This window comes from Apium graveolens, chromosome 4 (assembly GCF_009905375.1).
Source record: "Apium graveolens cultivar Ventura chromosome 4, ASM990537v1, whole genome shotgun sequence".
NCBI classification, from domain to species: domain Eukaryota; kingdom Viridiplantae; phylum Streptophyta; class Magnoliopsida; order Apiales; family Apiaceae; genus Apium; species Apium graveolens.
Genome location: NC_133650.1, coordinates 194,366,299 through 194,383,852, shown reverse-complemented (window position 1 = coordinate 194,383,852; position 17,554 = coordinate 194,366,299).

Below are 17,554 nucleotides of genomic sequence, written 5' to 3'. Positions count from 1 at the left end.
CATAATATACAAGTTTAACAGATATTTGATGATGTCAAAAACATTAAGTACAAATGCATGAGAATTAGACTAGATAACTACAACTTACAGTCCTTAAAGCTTTACCAATATTTAACTTATGATAACAACTTCAGTCTGTACAAATATCAGAACTTAAGCAGTTGTAGATCTTCAACTTGGCTTCATCATCTGATCTCTCTGATGTCAGGAGTTGTTCTGAGATAGTTCTTCAACAAACATTTCTCAGCATATCTGAGTTCATCAATCATTCTCCTTTTGGCATCTTTAAGCTCTGCAGTATCTTCACCAGTTTGAAAGATCGCAGCTCTGAGATCATTGATCTTTGCTTTTCTCAACTCCTGATCTAGTCTTATGACATAGGCTTTGTCAGACTCCAGATTGAATTCAAGTCCCTTAATACCAAGATATGTTCTGATCTGTGCAGTATTAGGCTTCATATCAACAATATCACCATTGTGATCTCTGTACTTTGGAACATATGTGCTGGTGGAGCTTCTAAGAAAAGTATTTCAGGCACAACCAAGTTCTGAATATCAATTTCAGCACTTAGGCCTGGATCAACAGGAGAGACAAACTTTTGAAAAGGAGACACAGATGATGTGTTGGCTTTTTCAGTAGTAGCTTCCTTAGATGGAGTTGATGGAGAAGAACTGACTAGAGCAAATTCCTTGTCTTGTGAGATCAGAGATTCCTGATCCCCTTCCTTAGCTGCTTCCTCTTCATCATCTGAAACTGGCCTTTTTGCCCTCTGTTTCTGGTATCTCTTTGTTGATTTGGATTCCTTGGGAGTTTCAGGAACTGTCATTCTTCTAAGCCTTTTGAGAAGCCTAGATCCCCCAATTCCAGAATCTTTCTGAGAAGTCTTTTTCTCAGCTTCACCTACAACAGGTTCTGAAGAAGGTACCTGTTCCTTAGTATCAGATTCATCTTTCAAGGCAATCCTCCTTCTCTTTTGAGGTGTTTGAGGAACAGTTTTTGTCCTCTTTGGCTTGGAGGATGAAGGCTTCACAGTAGGTGCTGAGGCTGAGGGATGATCAGTCTGTGAAGTGGAGAGATAGGATTTGAGATATTTCCTGAGGGTAGGTTGAGTAGAATGAGTGGTAGGTGCTGAGGATGATGGTTTTTGGGTGTTTGTTGTTGGTTGGACATCAGAGTAAACAGATCTATAAGTATCAGGATCAGCATTTACTAAAATCTGTTTTACAGACTGAGGAATCTGTAATGGTCTAACCACTAATTTCTTAGTGTCAGCATTTACCAGGTCATGAAAGTATCGTTTTGCAACTTTAAAAGGTGGGGTTGAGGAACTGACTAATTGAGGTTCATCAGTACAAAAAGTATAAATAAGTTGACAGAATCTAGCAAAATAGACAACATTCCTATCCTCTGTCATCCTATCCCCAATAAAACCAATTATACCAGTTGCAAAATCAAAATGAGTTTGATTGATAATAGCATACCCGATATGCTGACTCAGAATTGGGATAGCATCAAAATTCGAACATTTGTTCCCAAAAGCTTTGGTGATGCAGTCGAAGAAGAAGCTCCATTCTCTTCTGATATGAGCCCGTTTCAACTGCCCAAGTTTTGCCAAACTCCGTTCATACCCCAAATTTGCCATTAACTCCTGAAGAGCTGATTCTTCTGGAATTGAAAAAGTATAATCTTCTGGGAGATGTAGAGCTTTGCGTATTGTACCAGGAGTGACTGCATAAGAAGAATCACCCACTTCGAAAACAATACTGGGAGTTCCATGTTTACCACCATCATCATAGTGCCCAGTCCGCCAAAATGTCAGAACTTGTTGACTCGAAAAGACTGAAGGCTGTGTTAATGCATACCCAATCTCACTGTGTGCAAGAAGATCTTGCACAAAATATAATTCAGATGGAACTTCAGCATGATCAAGAATAGCAGCATAGTTGTTAGGAACAAACTTAGCTCCATCAATAATTAAATCCTTAGGTGCCATGTGAAAATTTGAGATTTAAAAGTGCCTGTTAGGTGTTTGATAAAATGTCTGTATGAAAAACCAACGTGAGAGAAAGAGAGAGTAAAAGCAAGTAGAGAGAAAAAATATGAAGGAAATAAAAGATTAAAGTAATCCTTTTTCTGTCGTACTTATACTAAAAAAAATGTTACCGTTGGACACCCGTTAGACATGCAGTAATAACGGATAGTTACTGGGCGCGAGAAAACAGTAATCATTACTTGCCCACTTGCCTGTTTTCAAGGAAAAACCGTTCCATTTACCCAGATATTCCATTAATCAAGGTGAAACGGTTTTAATTCAAAATTGAAACCGTTCCCACTGATTTAATTATTTTTCACTGCATCATTAATATTCTGAAAAGAAATCAAGTGAAAATGACCAAGATAAATCATATGAGTAAGTACTGATAAAGGAAAGTCAGAACTTAAATTAAAACAGAATTTATATGGTCATCAGAATATCAATCAGGATTTATCAATGCATTATAAAATAACTTAGAGACAAAATCTTGAAATAAAGACAGATTTCATTAATATATCAAGAGAATACATTCATGAAATGGAAATTACATCAGTACTTATACAAGATTTCCCTAAGCTACTAAACCTAACATCAACAGCCTTAGTCCTAGCTCAAGAAGCAGGGCAAGGCTGATGATGAAGAAAAACAGGAAAAAGACAAGATTAAATCATTTCTTCTTCTTCCTACTCTCGACAAATAAAATGGCGAGTCGGATGATACGCTCTTGCTGGCGGAGAGCTTCCAGCCTTTCCTCCTCCAATCGCTCTAGATGGCGATGGTAGTCCATATAGAAGAACAGGAGTTGGGTCAGTACCTCCTGTGGGACAGAGTCCCATATCTCCTCAGGAATGGCCGTGACGTGCCATTCCTGCTGCTAGTCAGCACAGCTTAGCTCCATATTAAAGTTTTGGTAGTTCAAAAACATGTTGTATCTGACCATTGTGGTTTTGAAAGAAAAGAAATATGAAGATAAGTTTGTGAGAAAGAGTGTGATGGAAAGGCTGATGTGAAGTGGCTGCTTATATAGGCATGAGAATGCCAGGAGACGTAAAAGTATTTAATGCTGACAGGTAGAATTAATTCTACCTCGTTTCCCCAGACTTGGAAAAAGAATAACATTCATTGGAAGGAGAAAACATGGTTGAATGCGCACAAGTCACAAGTAAAAGTTGATTGTTCAAGTACGAGTACCATTAATCCTAACCATAGTGACTATTAATCTTCCACTTCACATGTTCTAGTTTGTACCGAGACTGTTAGCAAATTTCATTCACAGATAAGTCAAGTAAAGAATTTAAAATGTAATATCAGAACTTAGACCTATTTCAGAACTTAACAGTCATCAGGACATAATTTCTTAACTTGAAAGAAAAATACTTATCTGAGTAAATCCGCATACAAGTTCTGAGTTATACTCTTCAGAACTTAATCTTCAGAATATGTAATCAGAACTTGTCCTCAGAATTAGTGCAAGGTGACACAATAACTGTTTATCTAAAACAACATAGACCACCACAGTAATTTTCATCATTCACATGGAGTGATTAGTGTGTGCAGTAAGCTAAATTTCAGACAAGGAGTAAAGTTTGATTCACTTCAGTATATCTTAGAAATAAGACATAACTAAAATTTTGCTAAAGAGCTGTCATTATCCCGAAACCTACTGATGAATGAGTTCATGCTTGAGTCCACCTCAACTGTTTTGTGCTAATTTTATGCATCTTTTTAAATTTTATTTTACAGTGGCTTCTCAGTGTAAGTGAGTCACGACTGCTTATCAGAATTTATGCTATTATCAGAGTATTTCTCCAGTAATCATAGAGTGTGAAAAGTCACCAAGAAAATATTTTGCTTTTCTAATGCATATTTACTTAATATCAGCAATGCACTTGGATCTTCCCTTCCACATTTTTACTCTAGATCTCAAAGGAGTACCTGATTTTTATTCTTTGATCCTTTTTCTTTTTGTAGGTGAGGTTTATCAGCACTTAGTACATTCAGCAGTTTTACTAGTATCAGAACTTAACAAATGAGTAGCATTATTCTAATTTGTGACTTAGTAATAAGATAAACAAAGTAAACTCAACTAAGCTCAATTATCAGAATTTGCTTGTGTCATAAAATTTCCACAGAAATAATTACTTCTTACATGGGATCATTTGTTTATTAAAGACTACTAGGTCAGTATCTAGCACAGTTATCCTCATAGGATTGAATTGTTACTTAGACAGACAAATCACTTATCAGAGTTTAGAAACATATATCAGACAACAGTCAGTACTTAAAAACATTTAGCAATTAATCACAGAAAGAGATTAAATTCAGTAAGTACTGATCATAAAGTCTGATAATACAGAACAAAACTAAGCAGATTTAGAGAAAGAACCTGAAATCATTCCAAGTTCATTTACCAATCTTGTTAAAGTGGCTTCACACAGTGGTTTTGTGAAGATATCTGCTAGTTGTTGATCTGTTGGAACAAAGTGCAATTCCACTGTACCTTCATCCACATGTTGCCTTATGAAGTGGTACCTGATGCTGATGTGCTTTGTCATAGAGTGTTGAACTGGATTACATGTCATAGCAATAGCACTTTGATTATCACAGTAAATAGGGATTTTGAAATATGTTAACCCATAATCCAGTAACTGATTCTTCATCCAAAGAATCTGTGCACAACAGCTTCCTGCAGCAATATACTCTGCTTCTGCAGTTGATGTGGAAATTGACTTTTGTTTCTTGCTGAACCAAGAAACCAATCTGCCTCCAAGAAATTGGCAGCTTCCACTTGTGCTTTTCCTGTCAATTTTGCAACCTGCAAAATCTGCATCTCAGTAACCTATTAGTTTAAAATATGATTCTCTAGGATACCACAATCCCAGATCAGCTGTTCCTTTAAGATACTTAAAGATTCTTTTCACAGCTGTTAAGTGAGGTTTTCTTGGATCTGCTTGAAATCTTGCACAAAGACAGGTAGCATACATGATATCAGGTCTACTTGCAGTTAGATAGAGTAGAGAGCCAATCATACCTCTGTAGTCAGTAATATCTACTGATTTACCAGTATCCTTATCCAGTTTTGTTGCAGTGGCCATGAGAGTGGATGCACTTGAACAATCTTGCATTCCAAATTTCTTCAGCAAGTTTCTGGTGTACTTAGTTTGACAAATAAAAGTGCCTTCTTCATTCTGCTTGACTTGAAGGCCCAGAAAATAGCTAAGTTCCCCCATCATACTCATCTGATATCTTGACTGCATTAGTTTGGCAAACTTCTTGCAAAGTCTGTCATTTGTAGACCCAAAAATGATATCATCAACATAAATCTGGACCAGAAGTAAGTCCTTTCCATGGTTGAGGTAGAACAGTGTTTTGTCTATTGTTCCTCTGTTGAATCCACTTTCCAGAAGAAACTGAGCTAAAGTCTCATACCATGCCCTAGGAGCTTGCTTAAGTCCATAAAGTGCTTTATCAAGCCTGTAGACATAATCTGGATGTTTGGAATCTACAAAGCCTGGAGGTTGTTCAATATATACCTCCTCCTCCAATTCTCCATTGAGAAAAGCACTTTTCACATCCATTTGAAAGACAGTAAACTTTTTGTGAGCAGCATAAGCCAAAAATATCCTTATGGCTTCTAACCTAGCAACTGGTGCAAATGTTTTATCATAATCAATTCCCTCCTGTTGAGAATATCCTTTTGCAACCAGCCTTGCCTTATTCCTTGTAATTATGCCATCACTGTCAGTTTTGTTTCTGAATACCCACTTTGTACCAACAACAGATCTATTCTTTGGTATTGGCACTAGGGTCCAGACTTTGTTTCTTTCAAATTTATTTAACTCTTCCTGCATTGCTTGCACCCAATCAGCATCTTGAAGAGCTTCTTCCACTTTCTTTGGCTCGGTCTGAGAGAGAAAAGAGTTGTAGAGACATTCATTTGAAGTACCTGTTCTAGTTCTGACACCTGCATCAGGATTTCCAATTATCAAATCAGGTGTATGTGATTTTGTCCACTTCCTTGCAGATGGAAGGTTTTCTCTAGAACTGGATGCTCCCCCACGATCCATGCTGTCTTCATTTTCATTATCTGATGCTCCCCCTGAAACTATGCTCTCTGAGTTGGATTCTTCAGTATTTAGATTTTCAGCACTATCAGAACTTGGCTTATCAGAACTTGATGAATAAGAACTTGAAGAGCCAGATGTATGTTCTGATGTTTCTTGAGATGTGGTAGGATCTTGAGTATGCTCCCCCTGCATAGATGCATCTTCCTTTGACGTAGTCACCACAGTTTCAATAACATCAGAGTTTAATCCATCAGAATTTACAGTATTAGGATTTAGACTGCCAGGATTTTCAGTATCAGAATTTGAGTCTTCATTTTCAAATCTCAGCTGATCATGGTCAATGAAATCTTCAAGACCAGTAATCTTCTTGTCATCAAAAGAGACATTGAAAGATTCCATGACCACTTTTGTTCTCAAATTATAGACTCTGAAGGCTTTTGTGGAAAGTGGATATCCAACAAAGATTCCTTCATCAGCTTTTAAATCAAACTTGGATAGCTGTTCAGGATGAGTCTTGAGAACAAAACACTTGCATCCAAATACATGAAAGTATTTCAGATTTGGCTTCTTTTTCTTCACCATCTCATATGGTGTTTTTCCATGCTTGTTAATGAGAGTTGCATTTTGAGTAAAATAAGCAGTCTGCACAGCTTCAGCCCAGAAATAGGTTGGAAGCTTTGCTTCTTCAAGCATTGTACGTGCAACTTCAATGAGAGTTCTATTCTTCCTTTCAACAACTCCATTTTGCTGTGGAGTTCCAGGAGCAGAAAATTCCGGCTTTATTCCATGGTTTTTGCAGAACTCTTCCATTATCAAATTCTTGAACTCAGTGCCATTATCACTCCTTAAAATTTTCACAGAATCTTTGACCAATTTATCCAAATGTTTGACATGATCAATCAAGATAGATGCAGTTTCACTTTTTGTGTGCAAGAAATACACCCATGTGTATCTGGTGAACTCATCCACTATGACCAACGCATATTTCTTCTTTGCAATAGACATGACATTCACTGGACCAAATAGATCAACATGTAATAGATGATAAGGATCAAGAATTGATGATTCAGTCTTGCTCTTAAAAGAAGATTTTCTTTGTTTGGATTTCTGACAGGAATCACAAAGGCCATCAGGAGCAAATACTGACTTTGGCAGTCCTCTCACAAGATTTTTCTTGACCAGTTCATTTATATTGTTGAAATTTAAATGAGAGAGTTTCTTGTGCCAATTTCAGCTTTCTTCAATTGATGCTCTACTCATTAGACAAATTGCAGAACCATCAGTACTTGTTGAAAGCTTAGCTTCATAAATGTTACCACGTCTGTATCCTTTCAGAACAACTTTGCCTTTAGATTTACTCACAATTTCACAGTGTTCTTCAAAGAAATCAACATGATAACCTCTGTCACAGATTTGACTTATACTCAGTAGATTGTGTTTAAGTCTTGAGACCAGAGCTACTTCTTTAATTATGACATTTCCAAGATTGATATTGCCATATCCCAATGTTTTTCCAATGTTGCCATCTCTATAAAAAACACTTGGGCAAGCTTTCTCCACAAAGTCTGATAGCAGGGCCTTATTTCCAGTCATATGTCCTGAACATCCACTGTCCAGAACTAGAATATTTTTCCTGTTGCCCTGCAATCACAAAGACCACTAATTATTAGTTTTAAGGACCCAGACTTGCTTGGATCATTTGGCCTTATTAAGTTTGTTAACATTTGCAGCGGATTTAGCATCAGAGTTTATGTTAACATTTTTCTTATCATAACTTACACTATCAGACTTTGAATCAGAATTTATACTAGAAGGAACAATGAAAACTTTCTTCAAAGAAGGTTTTATTTGATAATAATCATAGTACAAACTATGATATTCCTTACAAGTATAAATGGAATGCCATAAACTACCACAATGAAAACAAGGATTTTGTGGTTTGTATCTAACAGACTGACTCTTAACTCCTGATTTTGAAGGTAAGGAGTTAATATTCTTATTCTTCCTGCAAAAAGAAGCCAGATGGTTAGAACTTCCACAGTTATGACATGTTTTCCTAGGAGCATCAGGAACAGGTTTATAATCATTGCTTTTATTCACACCTTCCTTTCCATTCCTATTTTTCCTAGGTGATTTTACCTTGTTTGCATTCTTAACATCTTTCAGCTTATGCTTAAGCTGCTTCTTTGTCATTAAGCCTATGTTCACTTCAGCTGTCTTTTCCTGTTTTAGTTTGTCAGAAGTTGATTCCTTTTTAACTTCTAATTTCTCATTTTCAGACTTTACAGTTACAAACTTAACAGGTTTTAACTTTGGCTTTTGCTTAACAACAGGCTTAATTTCTTCAGTTCCTTTATCATTCTTATCTTCTCCATAACCTAAGCCTTCTTTCCAGTTTCCACTACTTAGCAAATTTTGAGTTGTTTTGCCAGAGTTAGTCCAAGTCCTGATAATCTCTTTTTCCTTTTATAACTCAGTTTTTAGAGATTCATTCATTTTTAGCACTTCATCCCTAACATAAAAAGCATCATCTCTATCGTTCTGAGTTTGATGGAACATGACTAACTCTTTTTCTAAGAAATCATTTCTTTTCTTAAAAGCAAAATTTTCAGAAGTTAATCTTTCACATGTTAAAGTTTGATCTCTATAACTAACAAACATGGTTTTAAGATATCTTCTCAACTCATTAATATCATCAGTATGAAAAGCATAAGTAGTCTGAGGTACCTTTGTTTCAGCAGCTTCAGAACTGCTCTCAACACTTTCTTTATCAGCATTTGCCATCAATGCATAGTTCTCCTCACTTTTAGAGTCTGAGGTGTCTGTCCAGTTTTTCTGCCTTGTGACAAGAGCCTTGCCTTTGTCACCCTTTGCCTTCTTGCAATCAGGAGATATGTGGCCTTTCTCACCACAGTTATAGCATTTAACATTGGTATAATCTCCTATGTCAGACTTTCCTCCTCTGCCTTCAGATCTTCTGAAATTCTTCTTATCAGAACTTATGCCTTTCCTGGAAAACTTCTTTCCCTTCCTGAACTTCCTATATGCAATCTTTGTGATTCCTTTCACCATAAGAGCACACAGCTTCATCATCTCCTCATCAGCATCAGTCTCAGGCAAGCTTTCAGAATCTGAGTCATCATCACTTTCAGAACTTGATGACTCAGTTTCAGACTTTATGACAAGAGCTTTACCCTTGTCTTTCCTTGAGGAAGCTGCTTTGGGGGATTCTTCTTCAGCCTTAAGAGCAACTGTCCTTAACTTTCCTCCTTTCCTCTTGCTTCTTTGTTCCATCTCAAGCTCATGAGTCTTGAGCATTCCATAGATTTCATCAAGAGTTGTTTCATCAAGATTGTAGTTGTCTCTTATTGTCGTTGCCTTCAAATCCCAGCATTCAGGAAGAGCTAACAGGAATTTAAGGTTTGAATCTTCAAGATCATACTCTTTATCAACCAATGACAAATCATTCAAAAGTTTGACAAATCTATCATATAAATCATTCAATAACTCATTAGTCTTTGAGTCAAAATGTTCATACTCTTGAGTGAGTATTGTCTTCCTGTTCTTCTTAATTGTGTCAGTTCCCTGACACCTTGTTTCTAGAGCATCCCATATCTCCTTAGCAGTCTTGCAGTTGATTACCCTGTTTGACATTACATTATCAATGGCACTATGCAGTAAGTGTCGTACCTTAGCATCCTTAGCAATTGATGTTATATCTTCAGCAGTATAATCACTCTTCTCCTTTGGTACGGTCTTTGCTGCTTCACTTGCAACTGCAACAGCGAGTTTGGTTGGTTTGTGAGGCCCTTCCTTGATTCTATCAAGGTATTCTGGATCTGTTGCTTCCAGGAACATGGTCATCCTTACCTTCCATATGGGATATTCAGATGGTCTCAGTATGGGAACTCTGATGGTCTCATACCGACTCTGAATTTGTGTCTTTGGTGGTTCCTCAGTTTTGGTAGGCTTAGTTGGAGTTTCTGTGTCCGACATGATTGTGTTTAGATCTTTAACTATATGTGTGTTAACAGATAGGCTCTGATACCACTTGTTAGGTCACACACACTGTAGAGGGGGGTGAATACAGTGTATAATACAATCAAATCGATATTTAATATATTAAGTAACAGAAAACAAACTTTATTGAAACAATAAACTCTGTTACAGTATGGAACTGTTACCTCTCAGTGATGAACAAATATCACGAGAGCTGCTAGGGTTACAATGAATAATCTTCTCGAATATGATAACACTTTTAGTGTAAACCCTATGTCTGTGTTTATATACTACACAGTTACAAGATAATCGCTAATTGATATGGAATATAATTCTGCTTCCTAAAACATATCAATCAGATATCTTTTCTTCCAAGTATTCCATTCTTCACGGAACTCCTTCTTCATGCATATCTCTTCTTATGTTTATCTTGATCTTCTTTCCTTTAATCAGCTAATGTCCTTATCTGATCGTCCTTCAGCACTTAAGTTCTGATATCTAACTTCTGATGATTATCTCCTGATAATATAAGTACTGATATCCTTAAGTCCTGACTTCCAGTATAAGTATTGATCAACAGTTAAGTACTGATTTGTCCTGTTAAGTAAGATCTGAAATCTAAACATAAATTATATTAGCCATGACATTATCAAATATATCTAACATAAACATAAATCATATTAGACATGACATTATCAAATATATCTAACATTAATATAACACATAATTGAAATGAAAAAAAGTATGTAGAAAACTGAGTTCTCAATAAGTCTTAATGACTTCCCGACAAGTCATTTTGAGACTTCTCGATAGAGTTCTCGATAATTCTTTTTCATGTCTTCTCGAAAGATTTCTCAACAAGCTTCATTATGATTTCTCGATAAGTATTGTAGAGATCTCGACATATTTTTATACATGGAGTTCTCTACAAGTACAAATTTTTGACTTCTCGATAACTTAGAGCTAAAATAATTTAATTCAATAAATTATTTTAGTAAAATTCTTTTGATATAAAATCATTCTAGTTTTATTTTAATTTATTCAAATAAAAATTGGAATAACTCAGTCCAATTAAGACAAACTGGGTATTTATTCTACATCTTGATAAGTCATTATCTAGATCTCGATAAGAGTAAGGATAGTGACATCTCTGAAGGGTTTCGAGCACATAAACGCAACGGAAACAGTAATTAAAAACGTGAAAAACCAGAATTTTTGAAACTCGCCGCAGGATCCATGTGAAAAACAGATATTTAATTCGTAGATCAGATTGTTTACCTTAAGAAGCTTTACAAATTGGTTGAATAATGGAGATCCAAAGATTGTTCAATCACCATGCATCCCGCTCTCGCGCTCTACGCTCTATCGGTATCCACACGAATGCTTGAACTCAAGGATTGGATGTGTACTAGCACAAACTCGTTTCTTCTTGATCTCTCCATCTTCTCTCTTGGTGGCTAGGGTTTTAGTAAAAGTCTTGCCACAAAATCAACCACACAAGAGATATTATATAGAGAGTAGAAAAAGAATTATAATTCTTAACTAATTAGGAGTTATTATTAATTCAAAATTCATATTTGTATAATAATTAAGTCATACTTAATTATTTAACAACTGAATTTCATGATTGATATTAGTAAATTCGAGTATCATTATTTATCTAATTAATTAAGTCATACTTAATTAATATTATTAATAATTCGAACTACTTTAATTTCATTTAAATCCTATTTAAATTAAATAATTCTTCAAGCATTCTTTTTGTGTGACCTTATAGGTTATTATTACGTTGCCAACAAATTTTAAATCTAATATAAAATCGTAAACAATGTGCGGCATCTAGTAATACATCATTGTTATCCAAGTAACAATAATTGAATCGGTGATCGATTACACCTTCCGTGAATAATGTACAATGTAATATAATCCCTTTAACCAAATATTATAGATTTAACCAGAGGCATGTAATGTGTCATCCTCATCATAGTTTAATCCAAGTTTCCTTGATCAATGAGTAGATTATCATATCAAATCAACATTTGAGCGTGACCACGCATTTCATAGTCTAGCTCACACAAGAAGCCAATAAAATCACTCGTAAAATAGGAGGGTTAAATCATATCTAGATCATTCATATTTCTCATACGATTCATAATATACCCAATGTCCACTTTTATCATTACCTGGTCAAGGATAACTTTTAATGGAATCAATGTATATTAATTCTCGTATAGCTGTAAGGCGGAGCGAATCATGAAATATAATGACTTCAGGTCTAAGAACCATTACATCATTATCACTGTGAGAATTACTTATGACACAACAGACATGTAGAATCTCACATCGGGTCTGTCCAGCACCATGTACATTTACATATGTTTATTTTTTTACTTTAGTATCATTATACCTATGATCAATGAGATGTGATCATCAATCAACAAACACACCAGTCTTAATGCATTATTATTGTCCCTTAATAATAATACTCGACTAGGGACCTTTAGGAATATTGATACTATTCTCATAATCTCATTTCTAAGTCACGTACTTAGAGATATATAATTTTATCCAAGAATTAATAAATTATAAGGGAATGCGATAGAACATAAATATTAATAATCCAAATGTCTTAAACTAAAACATTATAATGTTGGCTCTAGGGCACAAACACTAACAATCTCGACATGAGTTTTGTAATTCACGTGACTTCTCGATAAGCAAAAATCAACTATTTATTCCTACTTCTTGATAAGTCACTTATCTTTTTTTTTTGTAAATACCCAAACATCTTAACATAACCCCTCTTTACGGTTTTGAGATTTCAATTGACCTTGGTTTTGCTAATCTTCACTATTCTCTCTCATTTCAAGTTCTTTGTCTCTCAAATTTCTTACCCATTCAAACCCATATACTTACAATGGCTACAAACAATGTTAGAGCTGCTAATCCAAATGAGGGTACCCACTACCTTGCTTTTACTGATGCTAACCAAGTTTCTAATAGTTTCAAGAGTTTTGTTAAGTTTTTGTCCAAATCCTATATTACAGGTGCCTTGAATGCTAATCCTATTCTGTACCTGGACGTGCTCAATGAGTTTTAGAACTCAGCTGTGGTCAACACTATTGTGCATGAGAATTAAGTTGTGTCCCTGGTGGTAAACTGCTCAATTCAAGGAAAGAAGGTGGAATTTGATGCCAATGATGTCAACAAAGCATTAGGCATCCCTATAGACAACATGGTGGAGGGGCCAACTCAACATGAGCTATCTGAGTTTATGGATTTTATAAACTACAGAGAGAAGATCAACCTTGCCAACTTGAACAAGAAGCATCTCAGAAGGGAATGGTATTTTTTGTTTGACTTAATTGTTAGAGCCTTCACCTGCAGGAAGACTGAGTATGACAATATATCCAGTGTGGTCCAAAAGCTGGTATTGTCCATGACTTACAACAAGCACCTAATATGGGGCTATTAATCCTGGAAGAACTCAGCACTAGGCTCACAGTGCCATTGGCCAACAGAGGTAAGGAAATATTCTTTCCTAGGTTTATTATGTATACTTTAAATTATAAAGTTGTAGACATACATTTACTTGATGGTATTGATAGAACTAAAATAGGCAACTGTAAATAAGTGTCCAATATTTTACCTTGGTTAAATGCGGTTAAATGCGGTTTACCTTGGTTCACGTGATTTGCAGGCTATTGCGTGAGCCCGTAGGATTTACCCAATGTGCACCCGAAGGGTAGCGGCTGTGGGTTACCTACGATAAAAAAAAAAAAAGTGTCCAATATTTTATTTGGCTTACTAATTACAAAGAATAAGGTGCAAGTAGGTCTAAATCTCACCAACTTTATGTTGAAGAGATTTATAACCTATCCCTACCCTATGCCTGACATGAGGTCTAAAGCCATACCTAGTACAATTATGGCTCCTGTACCTGTGAAAGTACAAATACATGATAACCAACAGGGGCCTTCCATAACTGAGGCCACTTCTTCTCTACCATTAGAAGCTAGGGAACCAACCACTTCATCCTCTCAATAGGGTGGAGTGAGTAAAAAGAAAAGAAATAATGCACCCGTGACTATAATTTATGAGAGTGGTGAGGACCAAATACAACTAGAGTCTAACCTGGTCAGAAAGCCAAAGAAGAAAAAGACAGTTGAGTTGACCACTCAAGAAACCACCTCTATATCTTTATAGAAGGATACAGTTGTAATAGAGGAAAATAAACAGACTCTAGAGGCATCTTCTCAATAGGGTGTCTCTATTGAATCAAACATTCTCCCAAATACAATCTATACAGAGTCCGCACCCCAAATTGATCACTCTCAAGTTGGTGAAAGAGGGAATTTGGTTGGCACACACAAAGATGGAACATCATTTGAAACTCCCTCATTTACTCAGGGGTAGTTGCCAAAACTCAATTTTGATCTCATAAATCTTATTTCATAAATTTCTTCTTCTTGTAATTAAAAAACTTGAATCCTCATCTCAAGTTTTTCCAAAACAAGTGTCACGGTTCAAGAAACTATGATCACCACCCAGACAATACATTTAGTTGGTGAGAGGCTACATGCTAGGGTAGACCTTGATGACATAAACACAAACACAAGGGTTTCATCAGTTTAAACTAAAGACCCTGTGCAAGAAACTCTAGCACCTTTATGTGCCAAATAATCTTCCCAAATTGATAGGTTTGAGGGTAGTACTCCTGAGGTGGAGCTATCTAAATCCTCTCCAATTTAATTGGAGGTTCTTCTAGCAGGGACAACTCCCCTAAAAACCCTAGCTGAAATTGCACTGTCAATTGAAGATGGGAGTAAAATTTCCAATGATCCAACTATTGGGGAGGCAAGTTTAGCACATTCAAGTGCCAGTTTTTTTCAAGAAGAACAAGGATCCGAGACCATGGTACATGACGGTAACCTGGTCAAATTCCCTCCAATTCAAATGGATGTTCCCATTATTGATGAACAACATACCGTCACAACCACAGTTCCAACTGTGACTTCTGTCACAGGTAATATTCCTAACTCCATACCCTCTACCTCAAACACATCTCACCAAACACCAAACCTAAACACTTCAAATCAACCATCCACCTCACACTTAATCTCCCAGTGGCTACATGATGCAGAAACTCAACCAACAATAATGGATGGTCTTCTAGTAGACCAGTTAGCATGATTGGACAACAGTACCCAATAACTACTCACAACGGATATGTCAAATCAGGATTATCAAGCCATCTTGCTGTCATACAAGGAAGAAGTTGAAGCTCAACAGACCAAGATAACCGATGAAGCTGAACATGATGGGAATGTTAATGCCTGGCTATCTAAGGACTTTAATGTTACCATGGATCAGGCCTTGGCTAGATTCAGGGTGGAATATATACCTATTTTTAGGAGAAATAGCAAGGTCCTCACTCGACAGGAGGTGTATGATGTTATCATAGAGGTCTACAAGGCACAACTGAAGGCTTTCGACTTTATTGGAAAAGCATTAGAACAGACACTGGGTAGACATTAAGAAAAGATAAGGAAGATGTTTATGGACAAGATTGTTGCACTTCTGACATCTCAAGTTGAGATCAAGAATAAATTCAACAAGTATGCAAAAAAGATGGCAACTTTTAATTTAACTGGTATTAGGACCAACATCAAGAATCTAAGGCAATCATTTATTGCCTTGCATGAGGTTGTCCAATAGCAAATCACTAGGAACAATGATACAAAGGTCAAGTTGGAGCAACTTTATCAAGCAAGATATGAACTTTCAACCTTATTGATGGAGGAAATCAAGAATTCAGTTCATGCCAACTTTGGCACATCTCTCTCTCACAGCTCACAATCCATACCATCCACATCCACCAACCTGCAAATATAGTCTCTACAAGCTCAAGTATCATCTTTTTAAGATTCAAATGATTCTCTTTCATCTCAAGTCAGTGCTCTCACTACTTTGGTGCAATCTCAATAATAGGACATTAAGTCCTTGGTAGACTCCCATAAGCATCTTCAAATGCAAAACTCAATTTCTTTGGGAGGTATCATGGGAGCCTTAAATGTGCCTCTGTTGGAAACAACTCACTCAGTTGTTGGATTTTTAACGCAGCGGGGTCATGGTAAAACACTTTTACACATACAAAATCCAAATAAAAGCATATAAATCGTGAATAAAAATTCGAGGGATCGAATCTAACCTTTTAAAATAATTCGGAGACAACGATCAGAGATCCTTAGCAGTTGCTCCTCAAGTGTGAAGCACTCCACCGGTATCAACCAAGAAAACGATGTTAAGGAGGAGGAAGGAGGTGGAGAGAATTGGGTTTTCCAAACTTTTTGAGTTTTCGGGTTCGATGTGGGTTGGAATAAAATAGGGTCTATAATAGTGTATTTATAGGCAAAATTTTCAGCTAAAATTTTCCCATAAATAATATTATTATTATCCCATTTATTATTCTCATTAATAATTAAAACACCTTTTAATTATTAATCCTTTTTCTAAACACTTTAGAAATAATTCTCTCTTGATTTAATTTCCAAAAATTAAATCCTTTAATTAAAAATATTAAGAACTTTTCTTAATTAATTTATAATCAATTAAATCTCATTTAATCAATTATTAAATTTGCCAATTAATTATTTATTTCATAAATAAATAATTATTAGCCATTATTAATTAATTTCTCCACCATTAAATCATTCTCTTTTTATGGTGTGACCCTGTAGGTTCAATATTAAGCCGGTAGTAGAAATAAATAATAATAAAACTATTTTATCATTATTTATAAAAATTCTCTAATTTATTAAATATGATTAATTAATTAATCACATTTATTCTACATCGTGAGTGATGCTTCTCAACATATCGCGACTATCCGGATAATATGAATTCACTGCTTAGAATACCAAGAACCTGTCAGTGAATAGTTACCGTACAATAAACTCCTTCTACCCAACAATGTCCCGATTAAATACAAGGCATGGATCTCGTGTCAAGCCTATCTAATTCAATCACTTGCTTACCATTTACTATGTGTAGTTCTATGTAAATTAGAAACTCCTTTCTAATTTCATTCACTCTGGCCAGAGATTCCTGAACTAGCATAAGTGGATCAGCCTTGAACATTCGCTTCCTTCACTGGAAGGGGTAGATCCTTTATTGATCATACACTATCTTCGTGTACAAATTCCTATACCCAGAAGAGCCCTAATAATTGTCCTTGGAGACTAAAAACTAAACCAAAGCATAGTTCAGTGTACACAAGATGACTATGATGACCTCAAGTCTAGGGATACTTGTACAACTATCACTATGTGAACAACTGCTGACACGTGAGTGAACTCCATCAGTTGTTCAGCTGTGCGAGTCATGTTCAGTGAACTTATTCTATAATAAGCACCTACATACTAGCTATAGTGTCACCACACAAATGTCTATG